The sequence below is a fragment of the Desmodus rotundus genome, chromosome 12 (genome assembly GCF_022682495.2).
Source record: "Desmodus rotundus isolate HL8 chromosome 12, HLdesRot8A.1, whole genome shotgun sequence".
NCBI lineage: Eukaryota > Metazoa > Chordata > Mammalia > Chiroptera > Phyllostomidae > Desmodus > Desmodus rotundus.
This window is the reverse complement of record NC_071398.1, coordinates 65692377-65712251: the sequence shown is the minus strand read 5'-3', so window position 1 is coordinate 65712251 and position 19875 is coordinate 65692377.

Here is a 19875-nt window from a genome sequence, read left to right as displayed (position 1 = left end):
GCAGGGTCAAGGAGAGAGACCCCAGTGGGCTTCTATGGGAAGCTCCCTCGGGTCTGCTTGATAATTTGTTTTCCTGCTTACTCATCAAACAATATTAATTGATCCAGTGAATGCACAAAAGACTCAGGTTACAAAGAAGAAGGAGACCTGGTTTTTCCGCTCACAAGCTGGAATTCACACATTATGCCGGCGTGGCATCCTCTCTGGGCCTGGTTATTCTAGCCCCTTGAAATCCTCTTAACTAAACTCAGTCCACATTAGAATGGAGGCTTAGTCAGAAAGGACAACTGGAGGATGGGACAGAGCAGGGAAGAGGCCAGGACTTGGTACCAGGACAGGGGAAATGGCCTGGTCACAGGGATAAGTTAGTAATTAAGGGGGTCACAATGCCTGAAAGACTGGGTGAGGTCAGGCTTGACCAGGAAATATTGTGGTGTAGACTCAGGATTTCCATCAGGAAGAATGGGCAGCTGACCTGAGACACCACAGTTGCCAGTCCTCGGGGTGAGGGAGGTGGGCAGGTGGTATCCAGAGATCTGAGCATGCGTGAACAATAGGACAAGGGTCCAGATGGCAACAGTAAAACAGGGTACTGAGGATCCCCAGCCCACGCCTTGCTCTGGACAGGGATCAGGGCACCAGGAGGCATAACCAGTCAGATCTCAGAACCAGATTCCAAGACTATATATACCGGTTGTGTTCCCCTAGATTCCACAGGTGGGGACGTGGGCAGGTAGGGGGAGCTCAGCTTGGTCTCAGTGTGGAACAGGGGGAGCTGGACCCCTAGGCTACTGACATACAGTCAAGACCTGGGGGTAATGCTTGGGAGAAGGTGGGGGAGAACACAGGAGCCAATGCCTGCTTCTGTTATGGGGTCTGAGCAGATGAGTAATTCCCTGATGATTTCCCCAGGAGGCAAACGGAGCGTGCTGAGGCCTCTGACACCCAGGAATCTCAGTCAGGAGCCGGCTTGGGACAGAAGGGGCCGATGGGTGGCAACAGGGGGCCTGGGAGAGGCAGGAGCAGAGGGGACGAGGTGGTGAGGTCCTATTATTTAGGTGTGGGATTTATTAAATATGGGAGAGTCTTCTCTTGGGAGAAGATTAGGACTTTGACCCTGCCCTCACCCCATCCCACTGTGAAGTTCAAAAACATAAACATGTGTTGGTGGACTTGAGTGGGTCTGATTGAGGCCAGCATGAAGGAATTAGCTCCTGAGGGTAAACACACCTTTGGGGAGAAAAGGACCTGCACCTGGATGCTACCTACTCCACCCAGGTTTGCCTGGGAGGAAATGAGCACGCATGTGCAAACTGAAAAAATGAATACCTTAGTCACGCAGGATGTAGGCCTTGAGGACTAACAGTTCTGAGTTTGAGTGGTGGTTCTGTGTCTTCGGCAAATTACCTACCTCTGTTTGGGCCTCGTCTGTTAATGGGAACTATAGCAATAAAGCGCCTAACTCCTAAATTATCATGAGGAGTGAATATGAAATGACTCATGTAAAGTATTGAGCACCATATCTGCTACCTAAGAAGTGTTTAAAGAATGTTCTATATAAAACCACTGAGTATACAAGTATTGCTAAAGAGCTGACTCAGGTGGACTTTTGGCAGCTTCATTGTGGCACAGTCCTCATGGACTTGAACACTAAGGTCTTCCTCCTATCTTCAAGACCATTCTCCACCTGGGGGAGGGTTGGCCAGTTCCTACACCAGAGGCAGTAAAACAAGAGCGTTGAGAGAGGGGCCCAGCTGGGCTCCACCCTTGCAGGCCCACAGGGCAGCATCATGTCAAGCACACCGGTGACTACCGCCAGCGGGGGGAATGGTGGCATGGGAGGCAGTGAGGCCAGTAGGTGGGGCCTTCAGAGGGTGTACAGAGAGGTCAGCTACCCACAACCACAGAGTCCCGCCCCTCTGGTGTGGGGCGGATGGATGTACGGTCCTGCTCTCCCAGCAGGGGGCAGCAACTGATGAGGACAGGCATTTAAATAACTCAGGGGACTCAAATACTTGGGAAGAGCAACCCCAGAAAAGAGCGGATTTCTTATTAAATTGGGATGTAGAGGTTCAGAGTGGTGATTTAAGTATTAAAGTAAATGGGACTTAATTTTACAGTCACAAGCTGGTGGGGCCGGAGCACTTCAGTTAAACCTAGAAGGCCAATAAATTTTAATAGAGGATTTAAACCAGCCAATCACAGCAGAATGAATGCAAATTGTAAAGTTAGCTTATGATAATATGTCAGTCTCTCCAGGACAAAGAAATAAAAATTTAAATGAGATAGCATTTGTAAATCTGTCAAACTATCAACAATTTTTTTTAAATTATAACTTCTGACTGGTTTTGAAGAATTTTTATGCCTTGGACCCTGTTCACACATCATCTCATTCAGTCCTAATATCCCCCAAATAGTCCCAAGTGTCAATCTCATTTTAGGAATGAGGAAGCAGTCTCTAAGAGACTGAGTGATCTGAAGGTGTCAGTTTGAATATAAATTGATGTCCTCTCCCTCCTGAGATGCCACTAAAATGATGACAGTTCTTTGCTGTGGGAGCTGTCCTGTGCACTGTAGCATGTTTAGCGGCATCCCTGGTCTCTGCCCACTAAATGCCAGTAGCACTGCCCTCCCTAGTGGTAGTGGCCAGAGCTGTCAGCAGATATTGCCACATGTTCCCTGTGGGCAGCACTGAGATGCCCTGGGATCCGGGCTGGTGGGGCCAGAGCATGTGAGGGCGAGGCATCTCAACAGAACGCTCGAAGAAAGGTTTAGGATGGAGTGGGCTGGAGGAAGCCAGGCTTGGTGTGGCCACAGAGCCAGCACAGGTGCAGAACACGTGAAGCTGGGTGCCCTGGAGCATCTCTTGCTTTAGAAACGCCCAGCACCAAAAAGGCAAAAAAGACTTAGAGAATTAAAAACCAGAGGATGAATTCATTTGAAAGAACAATTAGATTCCTGATCCATCTTAACTCAGGAACATACAGAACTTTGGCAGGGAGATCTTTCAGAAAATGGGAGACTCAGTACAACGTATAAGGCAATGGTGCATTTAAAAAATGTGAATAGTGCCCTGGCCAGGTGGCTCAGTTGGTCGGAGCATTGCCCCGCACACCAGCAAGGTTGCAGGTTTGATCCCTGGCCTGGGTGCATATAGGAGGCAACCAGTCAATGTTTCTTTTCCTCTCTCTTTCTCTGTCTCTCTTAAAATCAACAAAAATATCCTAAGGTGAGGATTGAAAAAAAAATGTGAACAGTGACAAAAGCAGATGATGCAAGAAGAAAAGGACAATTAGAAATCCCCGTCCAAACTAAGAGGGATGGGAAAATAAGCATAATATTAACACACAACACGGGTCTGTGTTGAACAGTATTGATGCACCTATAATAATTTATTACCATAGTAAACATAACAATTATGAATAAATATATTAATGACAATCACAATGAGATCTATTATATTACTTAATAATTAATTATTGATTTCTTACTGGCTAAACTAAACGCAGCCATGTGAGTAAGCTTACAGGGAGGATGCAGGAATAGAAAGTGGGAAGGAGGGGGTTTGCTCTAAGGGAGCTAAACCCTAACCTGTTGCAGCAGCAGGTGAACAGGTAATATATGACATTCTGAAATTACGGAGGAAACATATTATGAGCGGCGAGCACCTAAAACAATAGCTAAAAATGTTCAGAGTGGCTTGCCCCGGGGGCTGTGGGCAGGAGGGCAGGGGACGCTGAGTGAGGACATTAGTGTCTTTAGCATGTCTTTTGGTAACACTTATTTTTAAACAATATGCATATATTATTTTGATTAAAAATATTTATAATATCCAGACCTGTGAAAACTGTAGTGAGAGAGACACTCTCATGCCTTGCCAGTGGCAGCGTATTGAGACCCTTTGGGAAAATAGGTTGACAGCTATCAAGAGCCTTGAAATACCTATAACCTGTAGGAATGCATCCTCAGGAAGAAGCTAGAAATGTGGACCAAATTTATATACAAAGCCTCATATCACGCTATTCACAACAGTAAGAAGTCGAAAACCACATAAATATCCAGTAATTGGAGAATGGATAAATGAATATATAGTTGTACAATTAACATTATTTAAGATTTAAAGATGTGTATGAGAAACTTTAATTCTGTGGAGCTAGGCTTACAATCGTAAGTGAAAAAAAGCAGGTACACAACCAGCTCACAGGTTTTACCTCAACCAGGAAAACCCATTAAGGGAAGAAAAAAGACTTGAGAGACATATACAAACACATTCACACCGGGTATCTCTGAGATTATGGTAAATTTTATTTTCTTCTCAATTGTTCTCAGTGTTCTAATTTTTCTTCAATTAGCACCTATTACTTTCAGAAGCAGAAAGAACATTAATGTTATTGTTTTAAAAGAAAAGGAAATAATCTTGACTGCAAAATATCTTGCTAAAGGGCAGGCGTGCCACTAAGGCCTGGAGGAGGGAGGGCCGCGGGAGGTTGCTGGTTGCTGGTTGCTGGTCGCTGTTACCTGCTCGGGCTTTCCCGGAACCGCTACAGGTTGGTTTCCCACTCTGCAGTCAGCTAGAGAGTAGGCACGGAACGAAAGTGTAACGTGGAGTTTTGCTTTGCATAATTAGTTGAGCTCATCAAGGCCTTGGAACACACATTCATCTTCATCCACAGTCTCATGGAGGCGGTAACATTTGTCGTCGCTCCCGTGTGTCCGAATCTGTGGGCTGGTCGGTGGGGATCTATGGCCTCTTAGGCTCTTCTTCAATTTCAGGCAGCAAACAGCAGCTGGATGGGGGTGCTCTCACTTACTTCAGTGTGGGCCAATCAGCGAGGCTCAGCCAGGTATGGCTAGAAAGCAAGCAAACAAGACATTACTCATTTCAGTCATTTTTAATGGCCTTTTTCCTAATGAAATGCAGCTTTTTCACCAAAATGCCAAATCAACATACTCTGTCACTCATAAATAATACAAAATAGAGCAGTGGCTCTCAAACTTTAGAGTCGTTCATCATCTGAGAAATGTGTTTGAAATGCAGACTAGAGGGCTCAACCCTCGGAGTCTGATACGTACGTTCTAGGGCGGGCTCAGGAGTGTGCATTTGCAACAAGCGCCATAAGCTGACGTTGCTGCCGTGTTCCTGGGGTGATCTTTGGCAGTTGCAGGGTATGGTTTGAAGAAGTTCATACGCATGGATGTAAATTGAATACCTTCCAAACTAAAAATTATTTGTCACTCATCACTGCTTAATCTAACTAGTTCTATTTCATTTCTAAATGAATATTTCAACTTTCTTTAAAAGATTGGTGGGTAAACACCTGGAATTCCAATTAAAGGACAGTTAGTGGATTTTTGCAAAAGTTATAAATCTGCAAGAATCAAGAAAAACAGAAGAAAAGACTGTGTCAACGAAATGTTGGGAGTCATAATAAAGTGGATAGACAAGTGGCAAATAGTGTAGCAGGGTGGAGGAAGCAGAAATCTCCACGTGCGATAGGGGAAGTGAGAATGAGAAGCCAATTTGCTCATGTCAGCCTCATACAGGCTTGGAGACCAGAGGAACTAGAAACCGTAAGGATGAGGAGTAAAGCTGAAAAGAGGAGTATTCATTCCTATTCTATGTAAGTAGCAGTTAGACCACAGGTGTCTTCCTCTGCCCCACCAATAAACAGAAGATAAATGCTCTAGAAATTGACAAAGAGGCTCTAAACTCAGAGATACCTGGCCCCTGAAGGGTGAGTGTCCCTATTACCAGTTTATTGCCTCTCACTTCTAAATCCACCCTTCTTTGCCCTGATTTGTGACCCTGGAACTGGACCCTGTGAACATTTCTTCTTTGCTTGCTGGCTCGACATTAAGGCTCTGTCAGTAGAAGGAACCAGAGTGACACCACAAGTTGACAGCAGCAGGAGGGTGCCTGCTTCCTTTCTGGTTCTGTTCTTCCTACCATCTTATTCATTGAGGGAGCCAGTGGATGGATGTGGGAGGCCTGGTGGTGCTCGCCGCAGGGACCCTCAGAGACCAGCTCCAGCCACACCCTGCCCATGCTCCGTCTGCTCTGTCTCCATACAGCTCGTACTAAGCCCTCAGGGAGCTGCCTCCCCACCCGATGGCGATTCAGCCCAGCCACATGCTCGGCAGTGACTGGCCACTTCTACAGGTCATCTCTGGCAGGTGCCCTCCGGCAGGTCTCTGCCTTGCTCAGGCTCTGTGTTCCTGTAGCAGCTATGTGGCTTTTGAGGAGACCTAACCTCAGCCTTGAGGGGGAGGGGTGAGGAGTGGGAAGTGACATGCCTTTCTGAGTTTCTGGTCCCATTTCCTGTGCTGCCCAATCTCCCTCGGCCTAAGCAGTCTAAGGCTTACGTCTTCTTCGTTGCTACTTCTGTAGCTTTTAGAGGCCTGTTTAAAGTAGGTAACCATTTTGTACTAGTTAACATTTCTTCACATTAGATTTTCTTCGGTTCAAATTAACTAGCTTTTGATATAGTGCAAGGGTTTGGAAATGGGGATTAAGTGAAAAATCCTCATTTTTGAAGGTGAGATCTATGTTTCCTTCCTTCCTCAGCTCCTAGAACACTAGCATCCAGGATTGAATCCCTCTGTCAGGAAGGTTCTTCTGGGGAGAAGCTCAGTGACACGGAGGAAAGACCCCCAACACTGACGCTGCAACAGAATGGCCAGCCCCGTCCCCACAGCTCTGCAGTGGGGCGCACTGGTCAGCAAGCTCCGCCCACGGACATAACCAGCGTTTTGTTCCTTGCTCAGAAATAGGACCAGATAGCTAAGAACCAGCAGGCACCTGAGGAACATTTTCCCAACAAAAGATAGTTTTAGTAACGAAATTTTAGTAACAAAGAAGCAGGAAAAAATAAAAGAAAATATTCTGGACTTAATATCACCTGAGGCATGAGATACGACATCCATAAAGGGGGGGGGGGGGACCACTATAAAATAAGCATTCGGAAAATGGAAAAGAGCTCTTGGAAGTTAAAAATAAGATACTCAAATTCAAATCTGAACGTAAGGCTGCAAGACAAATTGAGGAAATCCCCTAGAATAGCTGTCCCCAACCTTTTTGGCACCAGTGACTGGTTTTGTGGAAGATGACTTTTCCACAGACCTGGTAAATGGTTTCGGGATGATTCAAGCGCATTACATGCAAGCTCGCACCTGCTCTGTGGCCCGGTTCCTAATGGGCCTGGACCAGTACTGGTCTGCCACCCAGAGGTTGGGGTCCCCTGCCCTAGGAGACATAGATATGGAAAAATACAAAAATTAGAACATCATTCCAGGAAGTGTAATTACATTAGTAAGCATTCTAGAAGGAAACAACAGAACATTAAGTAAGAAAGTATTCAAGACAGTAACACAAGAAAATCTCCAGGGCCTGAAGGATGTGATTTTCCTTATTGAAAGGGCCCTCTGGGTTCCCAGAAAAACGATGTGGAGACACGTAATGGTGAAATTTTAGTTGCATAAAAAATAAGATCCTAAAATCAGAAGACAGTAGACTTCTAACCAGCAACACCAGAAAGTGGAACACAGCAGAGGAATGTCTTCCCGATTCCGAGGGAAAGGATGGCCGACGTGGAGTTCTATAACCAGCCACACTATCCATTAAGAGTGCGGGAGGGTGGGATAAACACATTTCCAGATATGCAAGTCCCAAACATTTTGCTCCTTTATGCCATTTCTAGGAGGCTACTGGAGAACATGCTTTATCAAGCCAAGAAATAGGAAAACACAGGAGCTGGGAAACAGGGCATCGGACAGAGAGAAGCAAAGAGAATTCTCAGGTGACACATCTACATGAGAGGGGGACAGAGAATCTTAAAGGGGTATCTAGAAAGGAAGGAAGGAAGGGAAGGAGGGAGGGAGGGAAGGAAAGGAAGGGAAAGAAGGAAGGAAGGAGGGAAGAAAGGAAGGAAGGGAAGAGAAGAAGGAAAGGAAGGAAGGATAATGATAGACTAAGCATTTGCCTTTCTGAGAGGCTTTTTATTTTTGTTTTAATCCTCACTTGAGGATATGTTTATTGAGAAGACAAAGGGTAGGAGAGACAGAGAAACATTGATCAGTTGCCTCCTGTATGCCCCCTGAGGAGGGATTAAACCTGCAACCTAGGTATGTGCCCTGACCAGGGATTGAACCCGCAACCTTTTGGTGTACGGGACAATGCTCCAACCAACTGAGCCACCTGGCCAGGGCAGAAGTTTTAAAACTTTCAGAGAGAGTTTAGTAGAAGGGTTTGTAATAGAGCAATTTAACTTATAAAGTAATTATCTCCGGGGCAGTTTTTCTAAAGTTATATAAGAAAGGAAATTAATCACAGTACTGTTTGTGGCTCAGCTGTGAATAATAGGTAATCATAATACATACACTGAATATTAATTTTTTTAACCAAAAATCATGCTGAAAGTGTACTACAAGGATGGAGGAGTAGAAGAGGCTGTGCAGGTGGGCTGGGACGGTGGTGGCTGTCAGATAGTGGAGCCCCTTTCTTCAGAGCAGGAAGGCAATATGTAATACCTACAGCGGCGAACATCAAGAAATAGTCAGTCTAAGCACATATATCAATATGGATGTAAATACCAGGAGAAATGTCTGAGGGCATTAGAAATGGTTCTCTGCAGGGAGTAAAACTGGGGGGGGGGGGGGGCGGGTAAGGAAGAGGTAAGCAAGAGAGGACCTTTATGATAAGCCTTTTAGTTCTTGTTGAAATTCAATACTTTGTGCAAGTATTATGTAAATCAATAATTACCTGTGAAAATTACATTTTGATGATTTGAAACCCATCATGACTATTTTTGCTGTTTTGGAGGCACCGCGTGGGGTCCCCAAGGCCACCCTAGGCACAGTGGTTTGCTGCGAGGACGCACAGGACCCCGCGAACCGCTGCACTGGCAGCTGCGGTTGTCACCACTGCCGGATGCAGAGGGAATTAACAAAGGGAAGAGGAGCTCGGGAGAGAGTCCAGAGGAGACGAGACTCAAGCTTCTGGGAGTCCTCTCTCAGTGCAGTCGTACAAAACACATGCAGTGCTTCCAGCGAGGACTTGACAACACGCGAAATGTTGTCTGCCAGGAAAGCTCACTAGAGACTCCGTGTTCGAGGTTTTTCTTGGGAGCTGGTCGTGTAGACACCCTCTGCCTGCCTAGCACGTAGCAAAATGCCCGATCCCCAGGGGGAAAGCAGGTGTTCAGCACACGCCACATTGTTGACACAAGCAGTTTAGGCAGAGTGAGCCACTCTTACCATTCAGGGAGAGTTTTGTATCAGTCTCGGGAGCTGTTGAGCACTCAGTTCCAACTGGTCTTTCCAAGGGTACCAGTCAAGGGTACTAGGCTGCCGTGTTAACTCTTTTCTGCACAGACATGAAACGTCTTTACAAATATTTTTACAGCGCATCAGAAAAGTGCTGAATGAACTGGAAAGGCCCCTGCTTGTCCTTGCAGTTAGTCAGAAGACCCAAGGTCAAATCTCACCGGGGCACTGGAAGGACGTGTGAGGTGGAGAGAGAAACTGAGACTACCTGACTGACTTTTTCCTTAGAGCTAATGGAAAGTTTGAAGAATGTTACACACAAAAACTTGTACTCAGGAAATGTTGATTGTTTAAAATTTTAACATTTTGCCTACTGAGTTTTCTCCCTCTCAGGCTTTAGCCTTTGCTTCTGTTCTGCTTCAAGGTATTTTAAATCATCTCTTTCACGTAGTTTGTCTGAGCTACACAGAAATTCCCGCTGTATGCTTCACGAGCGCATACCGACAAGAGGTACCGCAGCATCCCCTGCTCTAGGTAAAACCCTCCGATGGGTCCCTTCACCAAGAGAAACCACATCAGTGTAACCAGCTTTGAGTGGGTTCCCCAGTGGGCAACTCCAGGGCTTCCCTCCACCAGCCTCTGGTGTGCTTGCCTTCACAGAGACTCCCTCCTGGGCTGAGCGATGAGAGGGATGCCTCAGTTTTGCCTTTCCTCACTGTGCCCCCACCGCAGCCCTCAAGGGGTGATCCTGTGCAAAGGTCAGGGAGCCCACGGACGCGGTGTCCACCCTCCGTTTGTCCCTGCCTTGCCTCCCAAGTCCACTGACTTCTGACGATCGGCTCTGAAGCGACTCAGCACCAGTCCTTGGTCCTGTGGCACGTGGCCCAGCGAGAAGGCTCTTTTCTGTGCCACATGACCATTCGGAAGACGACATGAGACAGAGAATATGAAAGTGTCCTGGCAAATATAAAATGTTATGTGAATCACAAGTGTAATTTTATCACGCAGTTTTAGAATTCCGCACATCAACCTATGATTCAATGACAATTACTTACACAGAAAGTACCCCAGTATAATACAGTTAGGGCCCTAGAACCCCAAAGACTTTATAACTAAGCTTATTCCACCATTTTAGTAATATTTGTATTTGGAATAAGTACTTTGTTTTTTATCAAATTTAAGTTCTTGGTCAGAATTCCTAATATTTTATCAGCTTAAGTTTCATTTTCAATTTGAATTTATATCACTTATTTATTATTAAATCAATCAGTCAAAAATAAGGCTGTTTTGATGAGCGCATTAACTTCAAATCAGAGGTTATGGATAACAGTTTAAATCTCATGTTAGCCAATTGATTCTGTGATTTGTTTTTAAGACATAACATTGAGAAAATCCCAATGTACAGAATAAAAATCATAAAACATAAGCTTTTTATCAATAGCGTGCCTTACGTCTCACAATGCTCTGTAATTAACTGTTCTAGAGGAGCTTGGGAAGGGAATTGAGTGTCTCGGGACTGTTCCAGACTCGAATCGTTAACATTAGTATGTGCCGTCGTTCTTTGACTGGTTTCAGTCCATGAGGGCAGCACGGATAAATGGATTCCTCGGGTACTAGGTAGGAGTCTGCACTGTTCGGACGGAAGTACATCCTAATTGTATGATAACTTCTGATATTAGGATATTTTGATCTATGTATGACCTTTTACAAAGTCACATAACTCAGTTCTCGTCTCCGGTAAAGGTGCATTCCGCTTCACAACAGTGATCTGATGCCTTTGTTATACTGATGTCACATACGTTTCAGTTTCGTCTCTGACACGCTGCAGTTACAAGCTGAGTGACATTGTTACTGTACACGACCACAGTGCTTTTATTGAATGTATTTAAAGTATCTTAAGATATACAGGCTTGTATAACCATGTTATATTGCAGAGAATTTGCTAATGTGATCTCTTCATCAGCTTCTCCCAAAGTAATTTCTTGTCTCTTTTGAAGCTTTTGTGCAAATGTCCTGTCTCAAACTTCATTATGAAAAACTAAACTTTGGCACTCACAGTCCACAGCATTGCGAACAATGCTGAAAAGCCCACGGTTTAAAGAACACACCTTAATCAGGTCAGACAATTTGTGTGGAATTACCCAACCGGGAGATGCTGGCCTCTTTTCAGAAGTTCTCGCACGTCTCTGCAGCACGCAGCCGCTCACTGAGCGCGTTTTGGTGGAGGCATTTGTTGTGGTATGACCTGTGCCGTTTTCCCGTTACTCTTCTGCTCTCGGTACATATGGCACTGCCGTTTTACCAATTCGCTTGGCAGAGCATTAACACTGATCCCCACAATTAGAAGTGTCTTCTGTTACATGGTGAATCTGTTTTGTTTGTACCAGCAGAATCACGTCACATTAGAACAAGCAAAAAGGTGAGAGCCACGGCTTTACTCCCGCCCACTCATCTAGAAACAAACTATGACAACGCTTAAGCATCACACACCAGAACGTCTTTGAGAGTCTTCGACTTACAATAATGGAGACACTGTCACTCTTGTGAACATCTGAAAGGAGTGTTTAGTGGAGAAATTGCTGAGCGTCTTCTCGGAAATTTTGGGAAGACAAAATTGCTTCCTCCAAGAAGTCAGAGAAACAGGATGCAGTGGACTTTCAATGAGTCATTAATTTGACATTCATTGGCCCTTTTGTTGACAGAATTTAGGGAAAAAATGGGTCTATTTTTATGGCTGCCACCAGGACTAATTCTAGGGAAGGCACAAAATGCAGGGCAGCTGCCTCGAAATCCTGGACGGCGTCATCCTGCGCCCTCTGTTCACCAGTGAGGACGGGGAAGGTGCTGCGCAACTGTGAGCCCAGTAGGCTCCAAGAGCTTTGAATTGGCCCTCAGTCCTGGTGTCTGGAAATCCATCATTCTACATTGACGGAGAGACTTGAGCTGAATGAATAATCAGTTTGGTTTAGAGAATTCAATTCAACTAGTATTTATTGAGTGCACTGTGAACCCACAGTGTTCTGGGCCAGGTGCTGGAAAAGGCAGGAAACAAGGGTGGGAGAAAACGCAACAATGTATGAAATGGTTCTAATCCGCAGGAGCTTTCAGTATTGATGGAGAGGCAAGACACACTGAGCAAATAACGAGAAAAGCCTAGACACCACGTCTGATATTTATAACCATACACATACTAGCCTCAGCATGGGACATGGGCCGGGTAGGGACTGGGGAGGCAAGGCGGCGGGCAAGATGCAATTCCCTGGGGCAGGGAGAGATGCTGAGTCCACATGAAGGACAAGGAACAGGACAGGACGTCGACACTGCAGAAAGGGCGGAGGGAATATTGACGGACATTAATATCAAATTCTCATTTTGATGGAGATTTCTGCCGATCCTCCAAAAACATATTTTTTTTGTGTGAAATTCTAAAGTCCTTTCCAGTTATAAATCTATTTATTCTTGGCCAACTTCAATTCTGACTATCAAAACTTTCTCTAAGAAAAATCAAATATAGAACTTCTAGTTAGGATAGTTCTGTAAATGATGGGATTATCAAAGAGAATAAATTTAAATGTTCCTAAAATTTGTACTTAAGCTGAATACAGTTAAGTGTGCAGAATAGGAAGATGAGGGGGAATAAGAATAATAAGAGAGCTGATGTGTTAGTGATTAAAATAACCCTCTGAACATTAATCCTCTCTTTAAAACATGGTTGTGGCAAACATTACTTGTGTTCTCCAGGGCGTCCCCTCCCCTTCCAGACACATGGAAGGTTCTGCTTTTCCACTTCTTTGAAGTTAGGCAGAGCAACGTGGCTAACTTGGATCAGTGCTGTCAGCCAGTGCGAGGTGTATCACCCATGGGAGGGAGCTTTCAAGAACAGGTGCACGACTCCCCATGATCCTCTTCTCCTGCCACACTCGCCAAGGAGGTCACGAGCTCAGATGGAGTAGCGAAGTATGGCGGAGCCTCTACCAGCCTGGATCTCTGAGGCATCTCCCGAAGGACGATGTTGCATGAATGAGAAATAAGCCTTTGCTGTGTTCCGCCATGAGGTTTGGGGATGCTTGTTATCCCACTGTGTACCCTACCCTGATTGGTAGGTAGAGTGTTGGGTTTTTCCTTTAATTTTCAGTTAAAAAATATTTGAATCTGGCTTAATTAGCTCACTGGTTAGAGAATAGCTCTAATAAGGCCAAAGGCACAGATTTAATCTTCATGCAAGTCACTTCGTGGAGAGAAAGACTGTTGTAGGACTCAAACTTTCTGTGCCTCCTCCGATTCTCTTGATTGCCTCCTTCTTCCCAAAGGCACTGCCTGCCTCCCCAGCTGTCCAGCACCAACCCGCTGGCACCCACCAAGATTTCTGAGCTGTCTGGGGATTAGGTTCAGACCAACAGAGTTCTTACATCTCATAGACCAAGGTTTATTGGCAGTGTCACATTTCTGTGTCTGGAACTTGAACGAAATGACACATCGTGAAGCCTGGGACCTGGCTTCCTCAGCAGCCAGGATGTCACCAGCCGTGCAGGGGAGTGAACTCCGCCCGGGGTAAACTCCGACCAGTGGGAAGCAGGAGATGACGAGGCCAAGCAGAGGAAATGTTCTCTTCCGTACAATACACTGAAGCACGGGATTTTTCCTGCAGTGTTTCCTGAGGAAACTCCACCTGAGCCATCTCTTTTCTCTGCAGCTCCTTGTGAAGACTTGGCCACCTGGGTAGTGCATCGCATCACAGGCCTCGTTTCCCTTTTCCTTACCCTTAACATCGTCGTCGTTGGGGCTCATGCCTTCTGTAAAGGTGGCAGTGCTTTGATCCTTGTTCAGGCTCCAGAGCAAACCAGGGTTGGTGCTGAGTTACAGGCCAAAGTCCAGACAGCAAATTCATAAAATGAAGCCATGGGGCCTCCCCAAGGTAAAAGGTGAAAGGTCGAAGAGGCTCTTTAGGCTCCGATTCATTTGCATCTCTGACTTCCCATCTAGTATATTGTTTGTTCCTTCCTAAAGTGATCACATTTGAGAAGCCTCTCCAGTAAGGAGCTCGCTGGTGGTTTTTTCTTTTCTTTTTTGGGGGGGATGGGGAGTTCTGCAATATCTTTATTTTACCCTTGGCCTTGAAAAGTAATTTTGCTGGGTTCTTTTCTAATTTGACAGTTATTTTCTCTTAGCAGTTTGAAATTCTTGTTTTACTGTCTCTGGTTTACTTCTTGCTGGTGACAAGTTTTTCAACAGCTTAGTTGGTCACCTATTTCTATCCTCTCATTACTTTTAAATTCCCTTTGTCTCTGGTATTCTGCATTTTACCATAGTGTTTCCGTGATCTAAGGATTCGTCAATATTGGAAGATTTTTACGTGTTAGCTCTTCAGACAGAGCCTGTCCCGTGATAGGAGGAGAATGCTCGAAAGTGACACTCCTGGTCTCTCTGTCCCCTCCTCTCTCTTCCCCTTGGTGGGGAGTTGACTCGCACAATGACTTCGGTCAGGCTGAGTATTTGAGCTTGCTCAGCTAAGCCTATGGTGCTTTTTCCTCTTTGGGAGCTGACTGCGGGGAGCAAACACTCCTTTCTGTTCCTCTCTGCTGCAGTTTTCAAGGCAGAAAATGTGGGGAGTGGAGAAAGGGAGACAAGGCTTTAATTATCCAGCACTGCCTGTGATAGGGTGGGTTTGCTTAATTCAGTATTAAGAAGATTATTATTAATGCATACTCATTCATCAGTTCTATCAGTAATAAATCTGGTATTTGTACCTCCATCGGCCTGAATCCAATATGTACTCCTCAGTTGGTCCCAAACACAATGGAGGATGGAGTGTCATTTGTTGGCCTTTCCCCGAAACCCCTACATCCCTGAGTCCTTCTGTTCTATTATTCTAGAATTCTAACTAATTGCATGTTAGACCTCATTTGATTTCCCATGTCTCTTAACCTCACCTCCCTTTTACATTTCCCATCTTTCTATCTTACTCTCTTTTCATTCTGGGGAATTTCTTTTAGTTCACTAGTTCTCTCTTCCACTGTGTGTGATCTGTTGTGTGGCCCATTCTTTTTCGAGGACACCTTTTTCCTTGCTCAGGTTTCCAATTCCTTTTTCTCTCTTTCTTTTAGCATGTTTAACTGTACTGTGGTTCGAGTATCTGAAACGCTAGATGACCTAACACGACTGTTATTTTTAGTGACTCTTGCTGCTGGTGGCTTGTTCCCTCATATCGTCTGTATGGCGGAATGTACTCGTGTGTGTGACTGAGCTGCATTTGGGGGAAGAGACCTGGACTGAGGCTATGTCTTGTAGCGGCAACCAGTGTTCACTGCTACCTGTCACCCATGTACGCTGCACAGACCTGGAGGCACATCACTAGGCGTCCCAGCTCTGTCTTCTTGGGCTTCACAAGTAATGTGGAATGAAGCCCAGAACTCAAAGTTTCAGGAGAAACATTTTTCCCCAGCCAGCTTCTGTACAGTCTGAAAAACTCCTTCAGTGATTCTGAGCAGCTTTTCTGTAGACACCTATTCACCAAGGCCCTTTGACTGGGTCAACATTATACGAGGGTCTCTGTTCCCATCGCACCTTGGGTTGGGCCCAAGGCTTTGCCTTCAGTTGTTACACAGCCATTAAACTCAGAACTCAGGGTTACAGAAATCGGCAAATCTCCAAAGGGGAACTACAGCTTCCGAGTCAGCTCATCACCAGGTTTTCCAGTTTCACCTTCACGGTGGTAAATATTTCACTGCTTTCTCTTCTTTGGTCAAGGTCAGCAATGCCTTTCAGAAGAGATATGATATATTTTTATATAGAATTTCTAGATGTTTTGCAGTGGGATGTTTTCCTGAGCTCTTTTGTTCACAAGGTTGACAAAAACAGAAATCACCGGAAGGCCAAGCAACTCGAATAAGTGAAATTGATTGAAATGGTACATGACATATCTGTGTGTAGTGGACATGCTTTCTGACCACCCAGTTTTATCTGAACAGTTTCCAGTGTTTGGAGAACTCCCCGTATTTTGGGCTTGCACTTCCTAAGGTGGAAGCCAGGATGTATTTATTTCCCCATCTTCCCACGTGGGTGTGGAAAGCAGGCATGCTGTCTAGACTCTGCTTATCCAACGCCCCAGTGTAAGGAGTAGATTTAGAAAGAGCTATGTAAAGGGCAGGAGCACACGGGGGTCTCTTATGGGCAGAAGAACAACAGAACGTCTGCTTCTGGGGAGCAGCCGCAGAGCTTCTGACGCATCATGCCTGGCATCAGCAGTGGGCGCTGCAGGGCTGCCCCGGGTGGTCTTTCCCCCCGCGCAGCCCCGGGAGGAGTCGTGGGCTTGGCTGTGTAGCTTCCAAGCCCAACCCTCTGGCTCTCTCAGACAGCGGATGATACCTGATAGCCTGTAATAAATTCCCTTTCTGCTTTAACCAGCCAAGCGGGTGACGGTGTTTTCAATTAAGGACCCCCACTGACAGCCTGTGGATGTAGCTATGTACAGAGCTTTAATTATGAAGACTAATTCTGCAAGCTACAAGCAGAAATCAATATCATTATGCATAGTCCCACCTCATTGAACTCAGTGTGCTAATAAAGAGGTTTATAATCTCCGATTTTCAGAATAAATTTGATATTATATTTAGAAGAGAAGAGTAATTTAGAATTTTAAAATGTACCTTTCTTATCAACAATTCTGTTTCAATGGCTTTTAAAAAGTGTGCAGAATTCTGTCTGGTTTAAGCTTCAGGGTGTATGTGGGGTGTGTGTGTGTGTGTGTGTGTAGTTTGGTTCGACCTGTGGTTTAGTTAAAAATAAGAAATGAATATTTGGCTCCAGTTGGTATTTTATGTAAGCTTCTGCCAAGGTTATTATGACAAAAATGCAAAGCGGTCAGCATCGTAGAGATAAATAATCACAATGATTTTCCACATGGCATCCCACGACAGTCCTGATAAATAAAGACTACACGTCTCATTTCCATTCTCATTTCACCTCTCCTCTTCCTGCCTGGAATTTCCTCCCCTTCTGCCTCCACAGACTGAGATTACAGTTGTCCTTTAAAACTTCCTCTTGGCGCTGCTGTCTCCTTCAGACCTTCCTTTTATCACAGCAGGAGGGATTAATTAGCATCTCCCTTCTCTAAACGCACAAAGCACGCTGTGACTTCTGCTTAAAGCTTGTGTATGTACCTGTGACCTGAGCACCCATGTCTTCTTGCGGAGGGAGGTGGAGCCTGACAACAATGGTCTTTCGGTTGTCATCCAGTTGGTTCCAGCAGTGGTCATCTTTACATCCCCATCTTCTGTTACCCAAGAACGTGCTGGGGAAGGAAGGTGGGGATGGAAGGGTGGCCTAATACAGGACTCACCCAGTCAATCACACAAATGAACCACACAGCGTGTAAAACCAGCTCTTCACTTGTGTCTCAGACTTTGTAACCCAATGCATTCATTGTTTCAATGGTTAGTCTACTTTGTCTCTTAATTTGTTCCCACTTCAGTTCATGGGCACAGGACTCCCTGTGCAACTTTAGGGTCCCGGACAGAGTGCCAGCTGTGGGTGTCAGGGTCCATTCCCCGAGTCTTCCTGCCGCTGCCCCCCTTTCCTTCCCAGGCAGTTATTTTCATCCTTTCCCTCCACAGCACCACCCCCAAGCCCTGCCTCTTCTTGTGTCTAAATTCTGGATGCCTCGTATATCTCTTTTACCTCCTTCTGCTTTTGAATGGGGGAGAAGGGGACCTTTGGATGCCGAAATAAAAGAAGAAAGAGGTAGAATATTTAAAATTAATACAAGCTTTCTCAGAAGGCCTCCTATGCAAATATCTCCTGCATCTTTGCGTATGAAAAGACTGTCTCTTTCCAAGACGTGGGTTTCACAGCAACAAAAGCAATTTTCTTATTGCAACCTTGGGAGGTTTACTCTCTGGGAAAGGGAGGAGATGGTAGGAAAGGGGGTGGGAGGGAGCCCCATCCTGCCATATATCACCTCTCTGCTAGAAAATAAGCATTTTGAGAGAATGGGCTGTTTCGTACACGTTTCTCAGTCCTTGACAGTAGTGCAACAAATATTTGTTTGATGGATGGACTATGGAGCTATGTAGCGGAGAGAATTTCATGTTACGATCTTTGATGATACACCTTATGTCTTAGACTGGACCATTTTTTTTTTTTGTAGGGCAGGTACATTCTGGCATGACTTAAATTATCAAGAACTTTGTGCCCACTGAGACACGTTCTGTTGCCTCACAAGACGTGGAACACCCACAGCCTTGGTCGGCTGCAGCCCAGCGGGGCCAGCCCTGGTCAGGTGTGACATCAGGGGGCATGGCCCTGGCTCTCCAGCTCCCTTTCCTGGTTCCCTGGCCCCCAGAACTCTCCCCTCCCCTTCCACCCCAGTCATCCCTTTCCTACTCTTGACTTCCTTGCAAAATAGGAAGGGGTCTGATATTCCGTATATTCCAACTAAAATTGCTTCAGGTAAGATAACTAAATGATTTGACAAATTGTAGGTGTTGTCTTTGAGATATCAGGTAAGAGAGTGACAGCCCAGACGAAAGGAGAGTCGAGGGCCACAGGGCTTTATCTCCATGTGAGCCTGGAATCTCAGTGGGCACAGGAGGTTCATTGGAACCTGCTTACAGGGCCCTCCTGCAGCTCCCTGGCAGGGGCAGGGGCAGGGAGGTGGGCTCTGCCTGGGACACAGGGGGAGTGATACAGGAAACAGCTGTCACTCCTGGGACCCAGAGTGGGGCTTAGAACTGAACAATTCTTGGGGTGCCCGGAGTCAAACACCATGGCACTTTTCACTGCCACCTTGGGCACATAAATGTGTGCACCCTCACCTGCATGGAGACTTTTTCAGGCCGACTAAAACGTTCTTCATCCTTCTGGTGAGCAAACAATTAAATGGATAGCATGGCTTACATTTTCCTGGTCCTCTGAACTAAAAAACAAACAACAAGTGGAGTTGAAGAGGAAGGAGCCAAAGCAGCTTTTGAAGGAACTTGAGCTATTTCCTGACCTTTCTAAGAGATTTTACATACTCATTGATGCAAACGAAAATTCAGGATTGCCTCGTGCTGCCCTCCTTTCCCACAGTCCGAGGTCTGGCCGTATTTGCGTGGTCACAGGGATGTCTCTCTGCCTCATCTGGCTGCCCACCAGGGAGCTGTATCCAGTGCGGGGGACTGGGAGTGGATCTGAGCGGGAGACGGACGCATACCCTCTCCAATCTCCTTCCTTCATTATTCGTCTGCTGACTTCGTGGGCAGGAAGAAAACAAGTCTGTCCCTTTTATGGGCGGCGGGTTCCAGGTAGTCTGCATGACTCACGGAGGTAAGCATGGGTCCCAGGAAGTATTTGTGAGGTGGGTGAGGTGGAGGCAGAAAGGGTGAAACGCAGGGGACTCTCCTCTGTCACAAACCTTAGAATCACGCTGTCGTAAAGAACACGCACATCCACCATACTGATGAGTGTACTGGTTAGGCTGCACCTCCCCCCACCCCCTGATTTCATTCTGCACCTCCCTGCCTTTCTGTGTATCAGGGAGTTGATCCCTGGGGGCTGCCTCACCTGGGCGCCCACGCAGCAACAAGAAATGAAGGGAGGGTTGGGGTTTCTTTCCCACTGCTTTCCTGCTTCGGG